A 17,130-nucleotide genomic window follows, 5' to 3' on the forward strand; every position below is an offset into this window, starting at 1 on the left:
GCTTAGAGCCATTTGAACCATTTGAATCATGATTGAAACGTTGGAGCACTTGAAACCATTGTGCTGTAACAAGTCCAGAAGCACTTATCCAAAGTATCACCGTCCAATGAATCCTGCTCTCTTATGTATTCTTCATTTTTATGTAATAGCATCCGGTCTAAGAAATTTATGTACTATAGGTAATATAATACATTCGCGTTGTAATGAGATGTAGCAGATAATCGAATCACTTGCTGATCAGTAGAGCGAGTGTTACAACTGGGTTACTGTCTAAGATCTTTAGCTAGATTCAGAGGACCTACAGGAAGTTCTCAGTTCAATTTAAAGTCTTTGTAGAGTTCTGTAAGCCTGTCAATGCTCTACAATCCGAGATTTGATTCATCTCAGAGTCTGAATCAGGAAAACGAACATTTAAAAGAGTGTATTGCAAAGAAGTATCCGTAGCCAGACAGGAACAAAGGTTATTTAGTAGGTATGAGTTGTCCATTGAGGCAGAGTTCCAAGAAAACACTGCCCTGATGGCAGCCTTGACACAGCTGGTTCTCTTTCAACATCTGCTTTGCTCCTCTTGCGTTGTTTTCCATCTCAGATTAGAACGTTATGCAGGGCACATGACGACGCATAATCTACTTCGTATCGTCAAGGAGGTTACTCGGTACTTCGACAGTCTCGAGTCAGCCTCCAGTACCAACGATTCTAGGTGGCAAGAGTCTTCCACGCTGTCCAGCATAAGAAACTTTATGTAAACTCTTCATTCAAGATAAGCTGGGCTCATATGAGATCATCGTCAATTAAATGAGGTAAGCGACTTCGCTTACAGGATCGCTACCATGGACATGGGCGTCTTCACTACTTATGCCGCCACTTACCTATAACAGAGGGTACCAACAGAATGATGTAGGCAAACGACATGTCAGTCATCATACGAAGTTGATGACCTGTCGTACTATAGCGCGGAATACAACCTATCACGACTGTGATCGACCGTAAAATGCTCATCGAACAGCGTCCATTAGAATATTCTATATCCTCATCACATAGAAGCAGCCCGTAAAATATATTGGCTACATCAGAATGAAGCTTGGACTTGGCCATGACAGTATGTATGGAAATGAATCTCCCCATTTCAGAATGTCGTGCTGAGCAGGGTCATTGTCTCTCGGAAGCAATGTACTGCTTGAGAACGACATGCTCGTTCAAGAGAGTTTTAATTAGAAAAGCCTATTTAATAGTGCTTGGATGTGCGACGGTCTGGTCTGCCGAGCGTTTTTGTTAAGTGGCACGCACTCAACCCTTGTGGGGCAAATTTAGAAACTACTTAATTGAGAGGTAGCAGCTCTGGTCTCGTCAACTGTTAACGGCCGGGAGAGCGGAGTGCTGACCACATGCCCCTCCATATCCGTATCCTGTGACGCTTAATAGCTGAGGACGACACGGTGGTCGGTTGGTAACATTGGGCCTTCAAGGCCTGTATGGATTGAATTTTACTTAACAGTCTGAAACACCCTCTTTCTCCCAGATGACGATGGCGACGTACTGTGGCACAGACTCTACAAGACACCAAAAATGGTGGGGAGCCAAATTGCTCTATGATTGTTCGGTTAGCACCCTCACGTCACGATCACTGGTTGGAGCCGTATTCAAGGCGGAGACATCTTGCTCTGCAGCATCCCAAGTGTGATCAGTACGGCTGAGATAAGATGATCTGTGTGCAGACTGTACCTCAAACCTTTCTGTCCAAACTAGTTGAAGGTATGGGTGTTCTACTTTCTTACTCTAGGCAAAGCAACAGACAGCAGATCTCTGCATGAAACTCCAGCAAGATACTGTGGCAGGGACCTCAATTCGCCCATGTAAATGCCCCCATCTATCTTCTCCCCCCTTCTTCCCGTACCTCTACCTCTGTCCCCCTCCACTCCCCTCCCTTCAAACACACACCTTCCTCGAGAATAACTCATGCCTGAACGGAACCATATTAGTAAGCAGGATACATCATCTTAATAGTTGACAGTGTATGCCACCATTCTGTAATTTTATTTTCATGCTTCGAACCACCAGTGACGCTGTTCCTCCGACCATGCTTATTCCTGTGTCCACTGAGACGCGTGGTGACCAAACGTGTGAATGGCGATTTCTGTACCCTTTTGCTGGGAGTTTTCTTTTTATTTCAATTTATTGGCTTTCTGTTCGTGCCCATTCACCCATCGCAGTAATGGAAAGATGATACGATTGGCGACTATGTTCTTGTCAGTTACGGCGATACAAAGCAAAGGACAACACAACATGCAGATCCCGAGCGGAGAAAAATGCCAACCCGGTCAGAACTCGAACTCGGACCCTTTCGGTAGGCAATCTGCTGTGCTGACCTCGCGCCTACCGAGGCTGATAGGCAGATAGTTTGTTTTGACAGCAGGGCTTCTGATTCGTACTTGTCGTCCACCATTGTCTTGGTGAGTGATCTGCTGCACTATGATTTTTCTATCTGCTATTGTTCACGATCTGCGTATTGAACTAGCAGTAAAGGAAATAAAAGAAAAATTCGGAGTAGGTATTAAATACCATGGAGAAGAAATAAAAACTTTGAGGTTCGCTGATGACATTGTAGTTCCTCCAGAGACAGCAAGGGACTTGGAAGAGCAGTTGAACGGAATGGACAGTGTCTTGAAATAAGGATATAAGATGAACATCAACAAAAGCAAAACGAGGGTAATGGAATGCAGCCGAATGAAGTCGGGTGATGCAGAGGGAATTAGGTTAGGAAATGAGACACTTACAGTAGTAAAGGAGTTTTGCTATTTGGGGAGCAAAATAACTGATGATTGTCGAAGTAGAGAAGATATAAAATGTAGACTGGCAATGGCAGGGAAAGTGTTTCTGAAGAAGAGAAATTTGTTAACATCGAGTATAGATTTAAGTGTCAGGAAGTCGTTTCTGAAAGTATTTATATGGAGTATAGCCATGTATGGAAGTGAAACATGGACGACAAATAGTTTGGACAAGAAGAGAATAGAAGCTTTCGAAATGTGGTGCTACAGAAGAATGCTGAAGATTAGATGGATAGATCACATAACTAATGAGGAGGTATTGAATAGAATTGGGGAGAAGAGGAGTTTGTGCACAACTTGACTAGAAGAAGGGATCGGTTGGTAGGACATGTTCTGAGGTATCAAGGGGTCACCAATTTAGTATTGGAGGGCAGCGTAGAGGGTAAAAATCGTAGAGGGAGGTCAAGAGATGAATACACTAAGCAGATTCAGATGGACGTAGGTTGCAGTAGGTACTGGGAGATGAAGAAACTTGCACAGGACAGAGTAGCATGGAGAGCTGCATCAAACCAGTCTCAGGAGTGAAGACCACAACAACAACATTGTTCACGATGCCAACGGCCCTGCCGCAGTGGTAATACCAGTTCCCGACATATCACCGAGGTTAAGTGCTGTCGGGCTTGACTAGCACTTGGGCGGGTCTGCGGAGTACTGTTGACAAGCTTCTATTCTCTTCTTGTCCAAACTATTTATCGTCCATGTTTCACTTCCATACATGGCTACACTCCATACAAATACTTTCAGAAACGACTTCCTGACACTTAAATCTATACTCGATGTTAACAAATTTCTCTTCTTCAGAAACGCTTTCCTTGCACATTGCCAGTCTACATTTTATATCCTCTCTACTTCGACCATCATCAGTTATTTTGCTCCCCAAGTAGCAAAACTCCTTTACTACTTTAAGTGTCTCATTTCCTAATCCAATACCCTCAGCATCACCTGACTTAATTCGACTACATTCCATTATCCTCGTTTTTCTTTTGTTGATGTTCATGTTATATCCTCTTTTCAAGACACTATCCATTCCATTCAACTGCTCTTCCAAGTCCTTTGCTGTCTCTGACAGAATTACAATGTCATCGGCGAACCTCAAAGTTTTTATTTCTTCTCCATGGATTTTAATACTTACTCCGAATAATTCTTTTGTTTCATTCACTGCTTGCTCAATATAGAGATTGAATAGCATCGGGGAGAGGCTACAATTCTGTCTCACTCCCTTACTCCCTTTCCAACCACAGCTTCCCTTTCATGTCCCTCGACTCTTATAACTGCCATCTGGTTTCTGTACAAATTGTAAACAACCTTTCGCTCCCTATATTTTACCCCTGCCACCTTCAGAATTTGAAAGAGAGTATTCCAGTCAACATTGTCAAAAGCTTTCTCTAAGTCTACAAATGCTAGAAACGTAGGTTTGCCTTTCCTTAATCTAGCTTCTAAGATAAGTCGTAGGGTCAGTATTGCCTCACGTGTTCCAACATTTCTGCGGAATCCAAACTGATCTTCCCCTAGGTCGGCTTCTACCAGTTTTTCCATTCGTCTGTAAAGAATTCGCGTCAGTATTTTGCAGCCGTGACTTATTATACTGATAGTTCGGTAGTTTTCATATCTGTCAACACCTGCTTTCTTTGGGATTGGAATTATTATATTCGTCTTGAAGTCTGAGGGTATTTCGCCTGTCTCATACATCTTGCTCACCAGATGGTAGAGGGTTGTCAGGTCTAGCTCTCCCAAGGCTGTCAGTAGTTCTAATGGAATGTTGTCTACTCCTGGAGCTTTATTGCGACTCAGGTCTTTCAGTGCTCTGTCAAACTCTTCACGCAGTATCTTATCTCCCATTTCATCTTCATCTACATCCTCTTCCATTTCCATAATATTGTCCTCAAGTACATCGCCCTTGTATAGACCATCTATATACTCCTTCCACCTTTCTGCTTTCCCTTCTTTGCTTAAAACTGGGTTTCCGTCTGAGCTCTTGATATTCATGCAAGTGGTTCTCTTTTCTCCAAAGGTCTCTCTAATTTTCCTGTAGGCAGTATCTATCTTACCTCTAGTGAGATAAGCCTCTATATCCTTACATTTGTCCTCTAGCCATGCCTGCTTAGCCATTTTGCACTTCCTGTCGATCTCATTTTTGAGACGTTTGTATTCCTTTTTGCCTGCTTCGTTTACTGCGTTTTTGTATTTTCTCCTTTCATCAATTAAATTCAATATTTCTTCTGTTACCCAAGGATTTCTACTAGCCCTCGTCTTTTTACCTTCTTGATCCCCTGCTGTCTTCACTACTTCATCCCTCAAAGCTACCCCATTCTTCTTCTACTGTATTTCTTTCCCCCATTCCAGCCATTTGTTCCCTTACGCTCTCCCTGAAACTCTGTACAACCTCTGGTTTAGTCAGTTTATCCAGATCCCATCTCCTTAAATTCTCACCTTTTTGCAGTTTCTTCAGTTTAAAACTACAATTTATAACCAATAGATTGTGGTCAGAGTCCACATCTGCCCCTGGGAATGTCTTACAATTTAAAACCTGGTTCCTAAATCTCTGTCTTACCATTATATAATCTATCTGAAACCTGTTAGTATCTCCAGGCTTCTTCCATGTGTACAACCTTCTTTTATGATTCTTGAACCAAGTGTTAGCTATGATTAAGTTGTGCTCTGTGCAAAATTCTACCAGGCGGCTTCCTCTTTCATTTCTTACCCCCAATCCATATTCACCTACTACATTTCCTTCTCTCCCTTTTCCTATTACCGAATTCCAGTCACCCATGACTATTAAATTTTCGTCCCCCTTCACGATCTGAATAATTTCTTTTATTTCGTCATACATTTCTTCAATTTCTTCATCATCTGCAGAGCTAGTTGGCGTATAAACTTGTACTACTGTAGTAGGCGTGGGCTTCGTGTCTATCTTGGCCACAATAATGCGTTCACTATGCTGTTTGTAGTAGCTTACCAGCATTCCTATTTTTTTTATTCCTATTTGACTTTGTATTTATAACCCTGTATTCGCCTATCCAAAAGTCTTGTTCCTCCTGCCACCGAACTTCACTAATTCCCACTATATCTAACTTTAATCTATCCATTTCCCTTTTTAAATTTTCTAACCTACCTGCCCGATTAAGGGATCTGACATTCCACGCTCCGATCCGTAGAACGCCAGTTTTCTTTCTCCTGATAACGACGTCCTCTTGAGTAGTGCCCGCCCGGAGATCCGAATGGGGAACTATTTTACCTCCGGAATATTTTACCCAAGAGGACGCCATCATCATTAACCATACAGTAAAGCTGCATGCCCTCGGGAAAAATTACGGCTGTAGTTTCCCCTTTCTTTCAACCGTTCGCAGTACCAGCACAGCAAGGCTGTTTTGGTTAGTGTTACAAGGCCAGATCAGCCAATCATCCAGACTGTTGCCCCTGCAACTACTGAAAAGGCTGCTGCCCCTCTTCAGGAACCACACGTTTGTCTGGCCTCTCAACAGATACCCCTCCGTTGTGGTTGCACCTATGGTACGGCTATCTGTATCGCTGAGGCACGCAAACCTCCCCACCAACGGCAAGGTCCATGGTTCATTGGGGAAAGCTACTAGGGGTAGTCGGTTCTAATCCTAACGGTGGAAGAAATTTATACTTCCAGTGTTTGGTAGGAAAAGAGGAGTTCCTGATGAGAAGGGTTTGCGCTAGGATGCTGGATTAAATCCCTAAGTTGTCCTCTCACATATGTGACACCCACTCTTTCTGGTGATCCGTCTTGCGAGTGTCTAGCTAAGACACCCCCTGATCCTATTCGAGAGAATTGTGATTCCCAGTATACACAAACCTCCTTACTGTGGGCGTTACAGTAGATTCGAACCCGCGGCCTTGCTTTTCGTGGGCAATGGTTAAACTGTCCAGGCACGACTTGCACGGCTAATACTCCTGGAAAAATTTATGTAACCAAGAGGGTGTCGTTGGTCATTCTAGGCTCATCAATCGTAAATTTCGGGCTCCCAAGGGAGACTAACACGAACTCCTCTCTGTCGATGAAGAGTGTAAAAACCCTATCTGGGCTGAAAACAGCTACAACCTGCACAGCATGTCTTCATGTCCCAGAAAAATCTAAAAATTGCTCATTACAGTAACGTCATGCTGCAACATCTTCCTAAGGACAGCTCACCGAACTTGAAGCTGGTGACGAACGCCAGCTTACAAGTGGACACATGGCTGTCGTACAGAGACTGAGTACTGTAACTCTAAAATCCACCAAAAATAAACGAAAAGTATGTCTACTCAAAAACTAGATAAAATTTCGCTTGAGGGCTTCCTGAGAGATAATCTCCACTTCTTCCAAATTAACAATGCAAATGTAGACCATAAATGGTTTGAATTCAGAGACATAGAATCGACAGCACTTGAGAGATTTATACCAAATAAATTAACAAACGACGGAGCAGATCCCCCATGGTACACAAAATAACACAGAACATTGTTGCAGAAACAACGAAAAAAGCATGACAAATTTAAATAAAAGAAAAACATGCAATATTGTTTTACAGATGCTCGAAATTTTGCGCGGACTTCAGTGCGAGATGCTTTACACTTGTTTCCAAAACGGATCTTTGCCTTGAAACCTGGCAGAAAATGCACAGGAGTTCTGGTCGTATGTAAAGTGTGCTAGTGGCAAGACACAATCTGTGCATTCTCTGGCCGATAGCAATGGATATACCATCGATGACAGTGCTGCAAAAGCTGAGTTATTAAACACAGCCTTTCGAAATTCCTTCGCCAAAGAAGACGAAGTAACTATTCCAGAATTCGAATCAACAGCTACCAACATGAGTAACTTAGAAGTAAATATTCTCGGAGTAGTGAGGAAACTTAAATCACTTATAAAAAGAAGTCTTCCGGTGCAGACTGTACTATAGTTGGTCCGTTTCAGAATGTGTTGATGCAATAGCTTCGTACTTAATAATCATACACAATCGTTCACTCGACGAAGATCCATATCCAAAGACTCGAAAGTTGTACGAGTCACACTAATATTCAAGCAAGGCAATAGGAGTAATCCACTACATTTACAGACCATATCATTAACGTCGATATGCAGCAGGTTTTCGGAAGATATATTGTGTTCGAAAAGTATGAATTACCTCGAGGAGAACGGTCTACTGACACATAGTCAATGACACATAGTCAACTGGGATTTGGGAAACATCGTTTTTGTGAAACACGAGTAGCTCTTTACTCAAATGAATTGCTGAGTGCTATCGACATGGGAATTCAAATTGATTCAGTGTTTCTAGATTTCCAGAAGGATTTGACACAGTACCTCATAGGCGGCTTGTATTAAAACTGCGTGCTTATAGAAGATTGTCTTATTTATGCCGGTGGATTCCTGATTTCCTGTCAGAAAGGTCACAGTTCATAGTAACTGACGGAATGCCATTGAGTAAAACAGAAGTGATTTCTAGCGTTCCCCAAGGTAGTGTTATAGGCCTTCTGTTGTTCCTTATCTGTATAAACGATTTGAGAGACGATCAGAGAGGCCATCTTAGGGTGTTTGCAGATGATGCTGTCGCTTACGGACTAGTAAAGTCATCAGAAGATCAAAACAATAGATATCTGTGTGGTGAAAATTGGCAAATGACCATAAATAAAGGAAAGTGTGAGGTCATCCACACAAGCGCTAAAAGGAATTCGTTAAACTTCGGTTACACGATAAATGAATTAAATCCATAGACCGTAAATTCAGCTAAATAGCTAGGACTTACAATGATGAACAATGTACATTGGAAAGAACACACAGAAAATGTTATGGGGGAGGCAAACCAAAGACCGCGTTTTATTGGCAGGAGATTTAGAAAATGTAACAGATCTTCTAAAGGACTGCCTACACTACCCCTGTCCGTCCCATTTTGGAGTACTGTCGCGCGGTGTGGGATCCTTACCAGAGAGGATTAATTGAGTACATCGAGCAAGTTCCTAGAACGGCAGCACGTTTTGTGTTTTCGATAAATAGGGGAGAGAGTCTCACTGACATGATAAAGGATTTGGGAGGACGTCATTAAAAGAATGGCGGTTTTCACTGCGACGGCAACTTCTCACGAAATTTAATCACCAACTTCCTCCTCCGAACGCGAAAATATTTTGATGACGACGACCTACATGGGGAGAAACGATCATAATAATACTGTAAGCAAACGAGAATTCGCACGGAAAGATACAGGTGTTCGTTTTTTTCCGTACACTGTTCGAGACTGGAATAACAGAATTATTGCGAAGGTGGTTCGATGAACCCTCTGCCAGCCACTTAAGTGCAGTTTGCAGTGTAGCCATATTGGTGTACTATATATTTGTGACTGTCGTCATCACCTTTCACCATCTGTTTTCCTTATGCTGACTACCTGAAGACAAGCGCAGTGATCTTCGCACTCTGTTAACTTTACCGTCTGATCAACTTATGCACGATTATATCTCCTCGGTCGTAACACCATTACCTGAATAGCCCGTTCGAGCAAAGCCCATTTGTCTGATTCCGTCATATCGCCGACTTCTCTAAATGCTGCTCGGTAGCAGGAACATGACCTACATCACAATAGCAGATAAATGAATAATAGCAGAGATTAAAAATCTCTCATAAAAACAACGGTTTCTGTCCAAGTATTTGGAGGCACACTTTACTCCATTAGAGCTCATGGATATTAGATGTTTCACACATTCCAAATACGAGGCAGATGACCTGAAATCCCCCTTCTCAGAAATTGGTAAGTCATTACGTTTTGTACACTTACTCATTATTACTTTTGAGCTCTTTACTGTCACTATTATTATTATTATTATTATTGTTATTACGACACTGTGGACCATTAAGATTGCAACATCAAGAAGGAAACTTTACTTACTGTGCTTATACAGTATCGGTGGCAAAATGCTTATATTGGAGCGCAAAAAATACGAATATGTTATTGTGTATGTAAAGACTCTGACTGTAATGTGGGATACCAGCTGCCTCATTCTACCTTCCTCAGCGCATTTAAAAATTTCCCCCCAAATTTTGGCGTGTGAACATATTCGCGCTGTTTTTAACATGCAACTCACTTCAACTCTCAAAAGCTCCCATAACTGTAATTCACTCACTCCTGACTAGCCCACCGCTGTAAGTCGCTCACATCAATCCACTCCCAGTTGCCCTTTCTCACTCAGTCATTCAGCCCCACTGACTGTTACTGTCTCTTCGAGTCTAGCTGGTACTGTCTCCTATGTCATAGCCACAGTCCCCTTCGTCCTGTCCTGCTACTATGTCTACTCACTGTCACTGTCTCCTTCTTGCTCTCTCTTACTGCTAATACCTCATTCCTTCCTTCCTGGTGCTTGTATCTCTTGTCACTGTCACTATCTCTCTCTTCCTCGTTGTCACTGTAATATACTCTGTCTCTCATTATCACTGGCACTCATCCACTTCCACTTCTCTCTTTTTATTCTCCCCTGCCTCCCCCCCCCCCCCCCCCCCCCAGCCAACTATGTTTCAATACCACTGTGTCCTTCTCTTCCTCTCACACTGCCATTGCCTCCTTCGTACTGTCTACTGTCTTCCAGTATTTATTACTTTTCCATCTCTTTGCCGCTACCACTGTCTTCTTTTCTCTCAGCATAAAAAAGGGTGAATATGTTTACATGGCAAAATTTTTGGGAAAATTTTTAATGGTACTAAGGAACATGAAACGAGGCAGCTGATACCCCACTTTCTACTCACAGTCCTTTAGATAAATAATATCATATTCTCATTTTTAGCGCTCCATAGGGGCACTCTTCCGCTAGTTCCCTCCTTTCCCTTGCTACTGCAGGGCATGTAACTCATATGAAAAGAAATTTATTGGCCAGAAGAATTTAGATGGTTTACTTATGTGAAACTGGAATAAAACTAATTCTACACCTCAGACCGGATTTTACGTGCAAAATAATTTTCCACCGTAACTTCCATGGTACTACAGGGAGGTTGGGTTGTTTTTGGGGGAGGAGACCAGACAGCGAGGTCATCGGTCTCATCGGATTAGGGAAGGATGGGGAAGGAAGTCGGCCGTGCCCTTTCAAAGGAACCATCCCAGCATTTGCCTCTAGTGATTTAGGGAAATCACGGAAAACCTAAATCAGAATGGCCGGAAGTGGGATTGAACCGTCGTCCTCCCGAATGCGAGTCCAGTGTCTAACCACTGCGCCACCTCGCTCGGTCGCAAAATAATTTTGCATATGCTTTAGTACTAGAGCATAGAGCTCCCAGACGATTACGAAGACACTTTACAGCATATTTTTCCGCGCTGCGTCACTTTATAAACTACGTTTTCGCCTCACACCGGATTTTACGTGCGTTTTCTACGTGCACGTGAACAGTAACTTTGAACAACTGTATCTGGGAAACGGGTAAAGATATGAGAAAATTTTCAAGGATGTTCGAGACCAGGATCTTAGTAACACATCGTAAAACTTCTGTGCTGTGCATGCCCGGCTGGGTTTAGGTACCCAAACAACAACCATTTGTGGTGTTTATCGATAAGAGATAAGGATTTTTTTAAAAGATTTCAGCCATTTGCTGTGCGTACCCTTGATAGAATCCTCAGCTGAGTTTTGGCCCGGCGGTGACGGAGAATATAGAGAAAACACACGTTTGTGGCGTTTTCCGAGGGACCGCTCATGAATAATGGTGCTTCGTAAGTCCCGTCAGATCCACACTATATCACATCAAATGCAAGAAGAATCAGCTTCTTTGCTCCATTTGTCTAAGCGGGAGGAAGTGTGTAATATTCACAGTTTGACCTTTGAAGCTAAGATAGTCCTTCTGTTGGGTATACAAATGGTGCCTAGCCGAAGGGCTATCCATACCACCTGTTTTAGCACCAATAGAACCCGAGATATGAGCGCCGGAAAATTCTGTTTTTATGCGAGGCGTTGTGGGACATATTATGTACACATGCCGTCGCATGCACGCCGATAGCAGGAAGAACACTTGATCAAATCTGTAGCTGATTTGCGTTGTACGGCGTACGACATTTAATACCCATAACTACCACGTCTGGAAGCAACGACGACTCTAATCCAGTTGGGCATTAAGTCGAACTGAAAAGAAAACGGAGCAAAATATCTTTATACGAGTCGCGAACGCTGTCCTGTAGATTAAGCCAATCGAACAAAGTCACCCCTCAAAAAAAAAAAGGTGAACTTATATTTACATAACATCAAATATTATAGTACATATTTATATTAAACTAATAATAAAGTATCAGAACCTAATAAAAACGCTAATGTTAGGAAAAAACCCTGGTAGTGCCAATACGGGAACCACTGCCTTCACCAACATCTCTATAAAAGACAGTGACGCTACTCATTACGCTAAACCACCATCACACCATGGGAATCTAATCATATTATGTTAGTCCTTGCTGAAAACCTTAATCGTAGATATGTTACTAATTGAAATTTAATTATAACAAATTGCACCAAGAACAATACGTTTTGGGTGGATCTTCAGTGTGTCGCTGCCTTCAAATAGCCTACTCTCATAATACGCAATTTACAATAATTCTTTTTTCACGAATATGATGTTTCTCAATTTTATTGAAACGAATCAAACAGTTAACAACGGGTTTTCCAGTGATTCTCAATTTGCTGGTGCTCAGAAACGTCATATATACATATAGGCTTGAAATGAATGCCAATATGGCGCCTCACAACTCTGTACTGAAGGGAGACGGCGTGCTTGTGACGTAGGTGGCGTTGTGCCATCTCATTGGTCAACGCTCAGACGCACGCTCAGAATACCTGACATGCCAGATGTTGCTCTGCACGTTCGGAAAGACTCCCGAGCGTGCTATTCCACGCCATGACGTCAGAAACTCGGCACGCTCAACGCTCAACGTTCGGATGCACGGTCCGTGTGCCGACGGCTTTAGGCGAGGCATCTGTCATCATTGCAGCGAGGTCGCGCAAACCTGTCCGATCTCCGGTCTGTCGCACACAGCTGTGACTCCTGTATGGTTTTCGTCGTCGGAAAAATGCAAACGAACTTCTCCTTCTCCGTAACAACGCAATGCTTTACACAAGTCTGCGCACCAGAGTGGAAATCACAAAACTTCACTGGACTGGTCTTCCTCAGCCACCACACAGCCCGGATGCCGCACCTTCCGTCTTCCATCTGTTTGTCCCAATGAAGGATGCACTCCATGAGAAGCAGTACGTGGATGATGGGGAGGTTATTGATGCAGCAACACGTTGGTTCCAAAGTCGATTATTCGTATTGCAGCTGAGACAATTGCGCATGTCATACCAGCAAGGTGGCGTAAGTCCGTTGCATTCAACGGAGATTGTGTAGAACAATATGATCTTGTAGCTAAAAGAGTGGGAAATAATATGGTGTATTGGAATCCTGAATAAAATCTTGCTCTCGGTAATAATAAATGTGTCGTATTACTAAGTTTATTTCCTTTCTTCCTGCTTTCTTTCCTTCCATATTTCTCTCATCATTTCCCATTCTCTGTTCTTTCTTCAGTTCAAGAGCTTCATCTGTTTCTAGAGTCTTTCATGGAAACCTTTGAAATCTTCCAGATTCTTTCTGAATGGCAGTCTTTCCTCGATATCCTGTGGGGAAATTCGGAGTCCATTTACGTCCCTTACAGTTCTTTTGCATCATGTGTTACTCATTTGTGGTTTACCAAAATAAGTGAACAGTATTTTTGTCAGTCTGTCGGGATTAATGAGCGGTGTAGCACTGGGCACAAGAACCAGTCTTGACCCCGACCTTGATGTCATTCCGGAAATCCTGAAATCAGCATCATCGCTTTCTTATCTGCGGCGTCATATTGCAGCTGACACAATTGCGCGTGTCATACCAGTATCAGCGCGTCATTATTTACGTGGCTATTGTCGGAATCATAGTATTTGGCCACGCACCAAGACAAAGTAGGGGAGGTCAGTGCACATTCTCCTTCCTCTGTTGCATTTGTCTCTGGGTATTCGGTGACTGTAAATACAAATTCAAAAATGGTTCAAATGGCTCTGAGCACTATGGGACTTAACTTCTGAGGTCATCAGTCCCCAGGAACTACTTAAACCTAACTAACCAAAGTAGGTCACACACATCCATTCCCGAGGCAGGATTCGAACCTGCGACCGTAGCGGTTGCGCGGTTCCAGACTGTAGCGCCTAGAACCGCTCGGCCACTCCGGCCGGGCTGTAAATACAGAAACGGTATTTAGATTTGATGGCTGTCAAATCTGGGCCCCTGACGTACGGTACGCTCCTCCCATGTAGTGTAACCACTGAGATTTTCACGTCGAGAATGTGCCATGAATACTTCGATTCGAAAAAAGAAAAAAAGAAAAGAACCAGTCGCGCCTGTGTCAGCTTTGGAGGATAACAACGTCTTGACGTCAGGACAATGTCGACTATCGTGAAAAAAAAAAAAAACACACACAAAGAAAGAAATGCTGTCCGAACATGCCTTGAAGGCCCAACGATACCGATCGGTCGCCGTGTCAGCCTCAGCCCTTAGGCGTCACTGAATGCGCATATGGAGGGTATGTGGTCAGCACACAGCTCTCCCGGCCATTGTCAGTTTTAGTGACCGGTGCCGCTACTACTCAGTCAAGTAGATCGTCAATTAGCGTTACAAAGGCTGGGTGCAGCCCGCTTGTCAACAGCACTCCGCAGACCCGTCCAAGTGCTAGTCAAGCCCGACAGCACTTAACCTCGGTGATATGTCGGGAACTGGTATTACCACTGCGGCAGGGCCGTTGGAATCGTGAACAATGTTGTTGTTGTGGTCTTCACTCCTGAGACTGATTTGATGCAGCTCTCCATGCTACTCTATCCTGTGCAAGTTTCTTCATCTCCCAGTACCTACTGCAACCTACGTCCATCTGAATCTGCTTAGTGTATTCATCTCTTGACCTCCCTCTACGATTTTTACCCTCCACGCTGCCCTCCAATACTAAATTGGTGACCCCTTGATACCTCAGAACATGTCCTACCAACCGATCCCTTCTTCTAGTCAAGTTGTGCACAAACTCCTCTTCTCCCCAATTCTATTCAATACCTCCTCATTAGTTATGTGATCTATCCATCTAATCTTCATCATTCTTCAGTACAGAAGAATGCTGAAGATTAGATGGGTAGATCACATAACTAATGAGGAGGTGTTGAAAAGGATTGGGGAAAAGAGAAATTTGTGGCAAAACTTGACTAGAAGAAGGGATCGGTTAGTAGGAGATGTTCTGAGGCGTCAAGGGATCACCAATTTAGTATTGGAGGGCAGCGTGGAGGGTAAAAATCGTAGAGGGAGACCAAGAGATGAATACACCAAGCAGATTCAGAAGGATGTAGGTTGCAGTAGGTACTGGGAGATGAAGAAGCTTGCAGAGGGTAGACTAGCATGGAGAGCTGCATCAAACCAGTCTCAGGACTGAAGACCACAACAACAACAACAACATCTACAGCAAGTGGACTGACATAACGGCAAGCCGGAAATTAGGTTTTCAAGAAGAATTACGTCACCCAGTTAAGTCAGGTTCACACACATCAAATCACAGCATGCAACCAGCGGGTTTCGTCAATAAACAGTGAAAGTGATTATCAAAGTTAGTATATGAACACAGCAAGTCTTAAGTCAAGAAGAAAACAGCAGTTTACTAGTAGAGGAAAATTTTCAGCGAGATGGGTCGTAATATTGGAGATAAAAATTAATAAGCTAATAGCAAGCACATACACTGTCAAACAGTCAGGTCATGATAAAACAGTAGCACGCAAATGGATATCGGGAGAGGAACAACAAGAAAAAAGTTTAACTTAAGGCCGTGACACGAAAACAACGTGGGGGCAAAGACACGAAGGAGCATCCCGATAACCAAAAATAACCTGAGACCTTCTGTAGACAGAAGGTGACATCTTTGAATATATCGTCAGAGATGCTGAAACGCAAAAATACTAGCAGAATGCTGAAGCGAATTTCACATTGTAAGGCAAATAATACGCAATTAACGCAAAAGGTCCACTGCTTAAATCAAAACTGTTATCTATTCGTATTGGTAGAATTCATGGCTAATTTGTGACAAACAGGCTATCTACGTTTGCTGTCTGACGTATTAAAAATACTTCCCGTAACACTTTTACGGAATAAAGCCGAGCTTTTAAGAAACCATTTATGTTTATTGTACTGAGTTAACAAGACTTTGTTGGGCTCTTCAGTCAACAAAGAAATGACTTCACTGTAACTCTGACCATCTTCATGGGCACGACGACTATATTTTACTATTACAGATAAAAAAGATGACGAAAGTAATAACACTGAAAACGTCATTCCCAATATGATGGCAACTTTGGTACCTACGTCAGAAAATCTCTTAAATAATCACTTCTGAGTGCGAATTAGGAAACTATGTCAGTACAGAGAGTAGCCGCAAAGGTGATTTGGAAATAAATGTGCAACTCAATAACAACAGGTTTATAAGGCGGTCAAAGTCCGAAAAAAAAACTTGTCGTTGATTGTACCCGACCATGATAGTACATGACGCTTGTTGTAAGAGAGATTTGAGTAATTTTTCCATAGCTCCATACACAAATCGAAAGGACAGAAACTAGCTAACATTGTTACGAAGTAGTCTTCGTTGTATACAACATGATGGATTGCTGAATATGTACGGGAGCGGTTAAAATGGTCACTATAAGGGAAGCTTACCGCTTACATATTTTGAAACTTCATACACTACTGGCCATTAAAATTGCTACACCAAGAGGAAATGCAGATGATAAACGGGTATTCATTGGACAAATACACTCCTGGAAATTGAAATAAGAACACCATGAATTCATTGTCCCAGGAAGGGGAAACTTTGACACATTCCTGGGGTCAGATACATCACATGATCACACTGACAGAACCACAGGCACATAGACACAGGCAACAGAGCATGCACAATGTCGGCACTACTACAGTGTATATCCACCTTTCGCAGCAATGCAGGCTACTATTCTCCCATGGAGACGATCGTAGAGATGCTGGATGTAGTCCTGTGGAACGGCTTGCCATGCCATTTCCACCTGGCGCCTCAGTTGGACCAGCGTTCGTGCTGAACGTGCAGACTGCGTGAGACGACGCTTCATCCAGTCCCAAACATGCTCAATGGGGGACAGATCCGGAGATCTTGCTGGCCAGGGTAGTTGACTTACACCTTCTAGAGCACGTTGGGTGGCACGGGATACATGCGGACGTGCATTGTCCTGTTGGAACAGCAAGTTCCCTTGCCGGTCTAGGAATGGTAGAACGATGGGTTCGATGACG

At 43.0% G+C, this 17,130-nt stretch overlaps 1 protein-coding gene across 1 annotated transcript in view; it reads left to right on the forward strand.

The window, feature by feature from the left end:
* Window positions 1-17,130, forward strand: part of LOC124622109 (sorbitol dehydrogenase-like) — a 120,195-nt gene that overhangs the window by 552 nt on the left and 102,513 nt on the right. The gene's annotated exons all lie outside the window — the stretch shown is intronic.

Source organism: Schistocerca americana, chromosome 7, assembly GCF_021461395.2.
Source record: "Schistocerca americana isolate TAMUIC-IGC-003095 chromosome 7, iqSchAmer2.1, whole genome shotgun sequence".
Classification (NCBI taxonomy): Eukaryota; Metazoa; Arthropoda; class Insecta; order Orthoptera; family Acrididae; genus Schistocerca; species Schistocerca americana.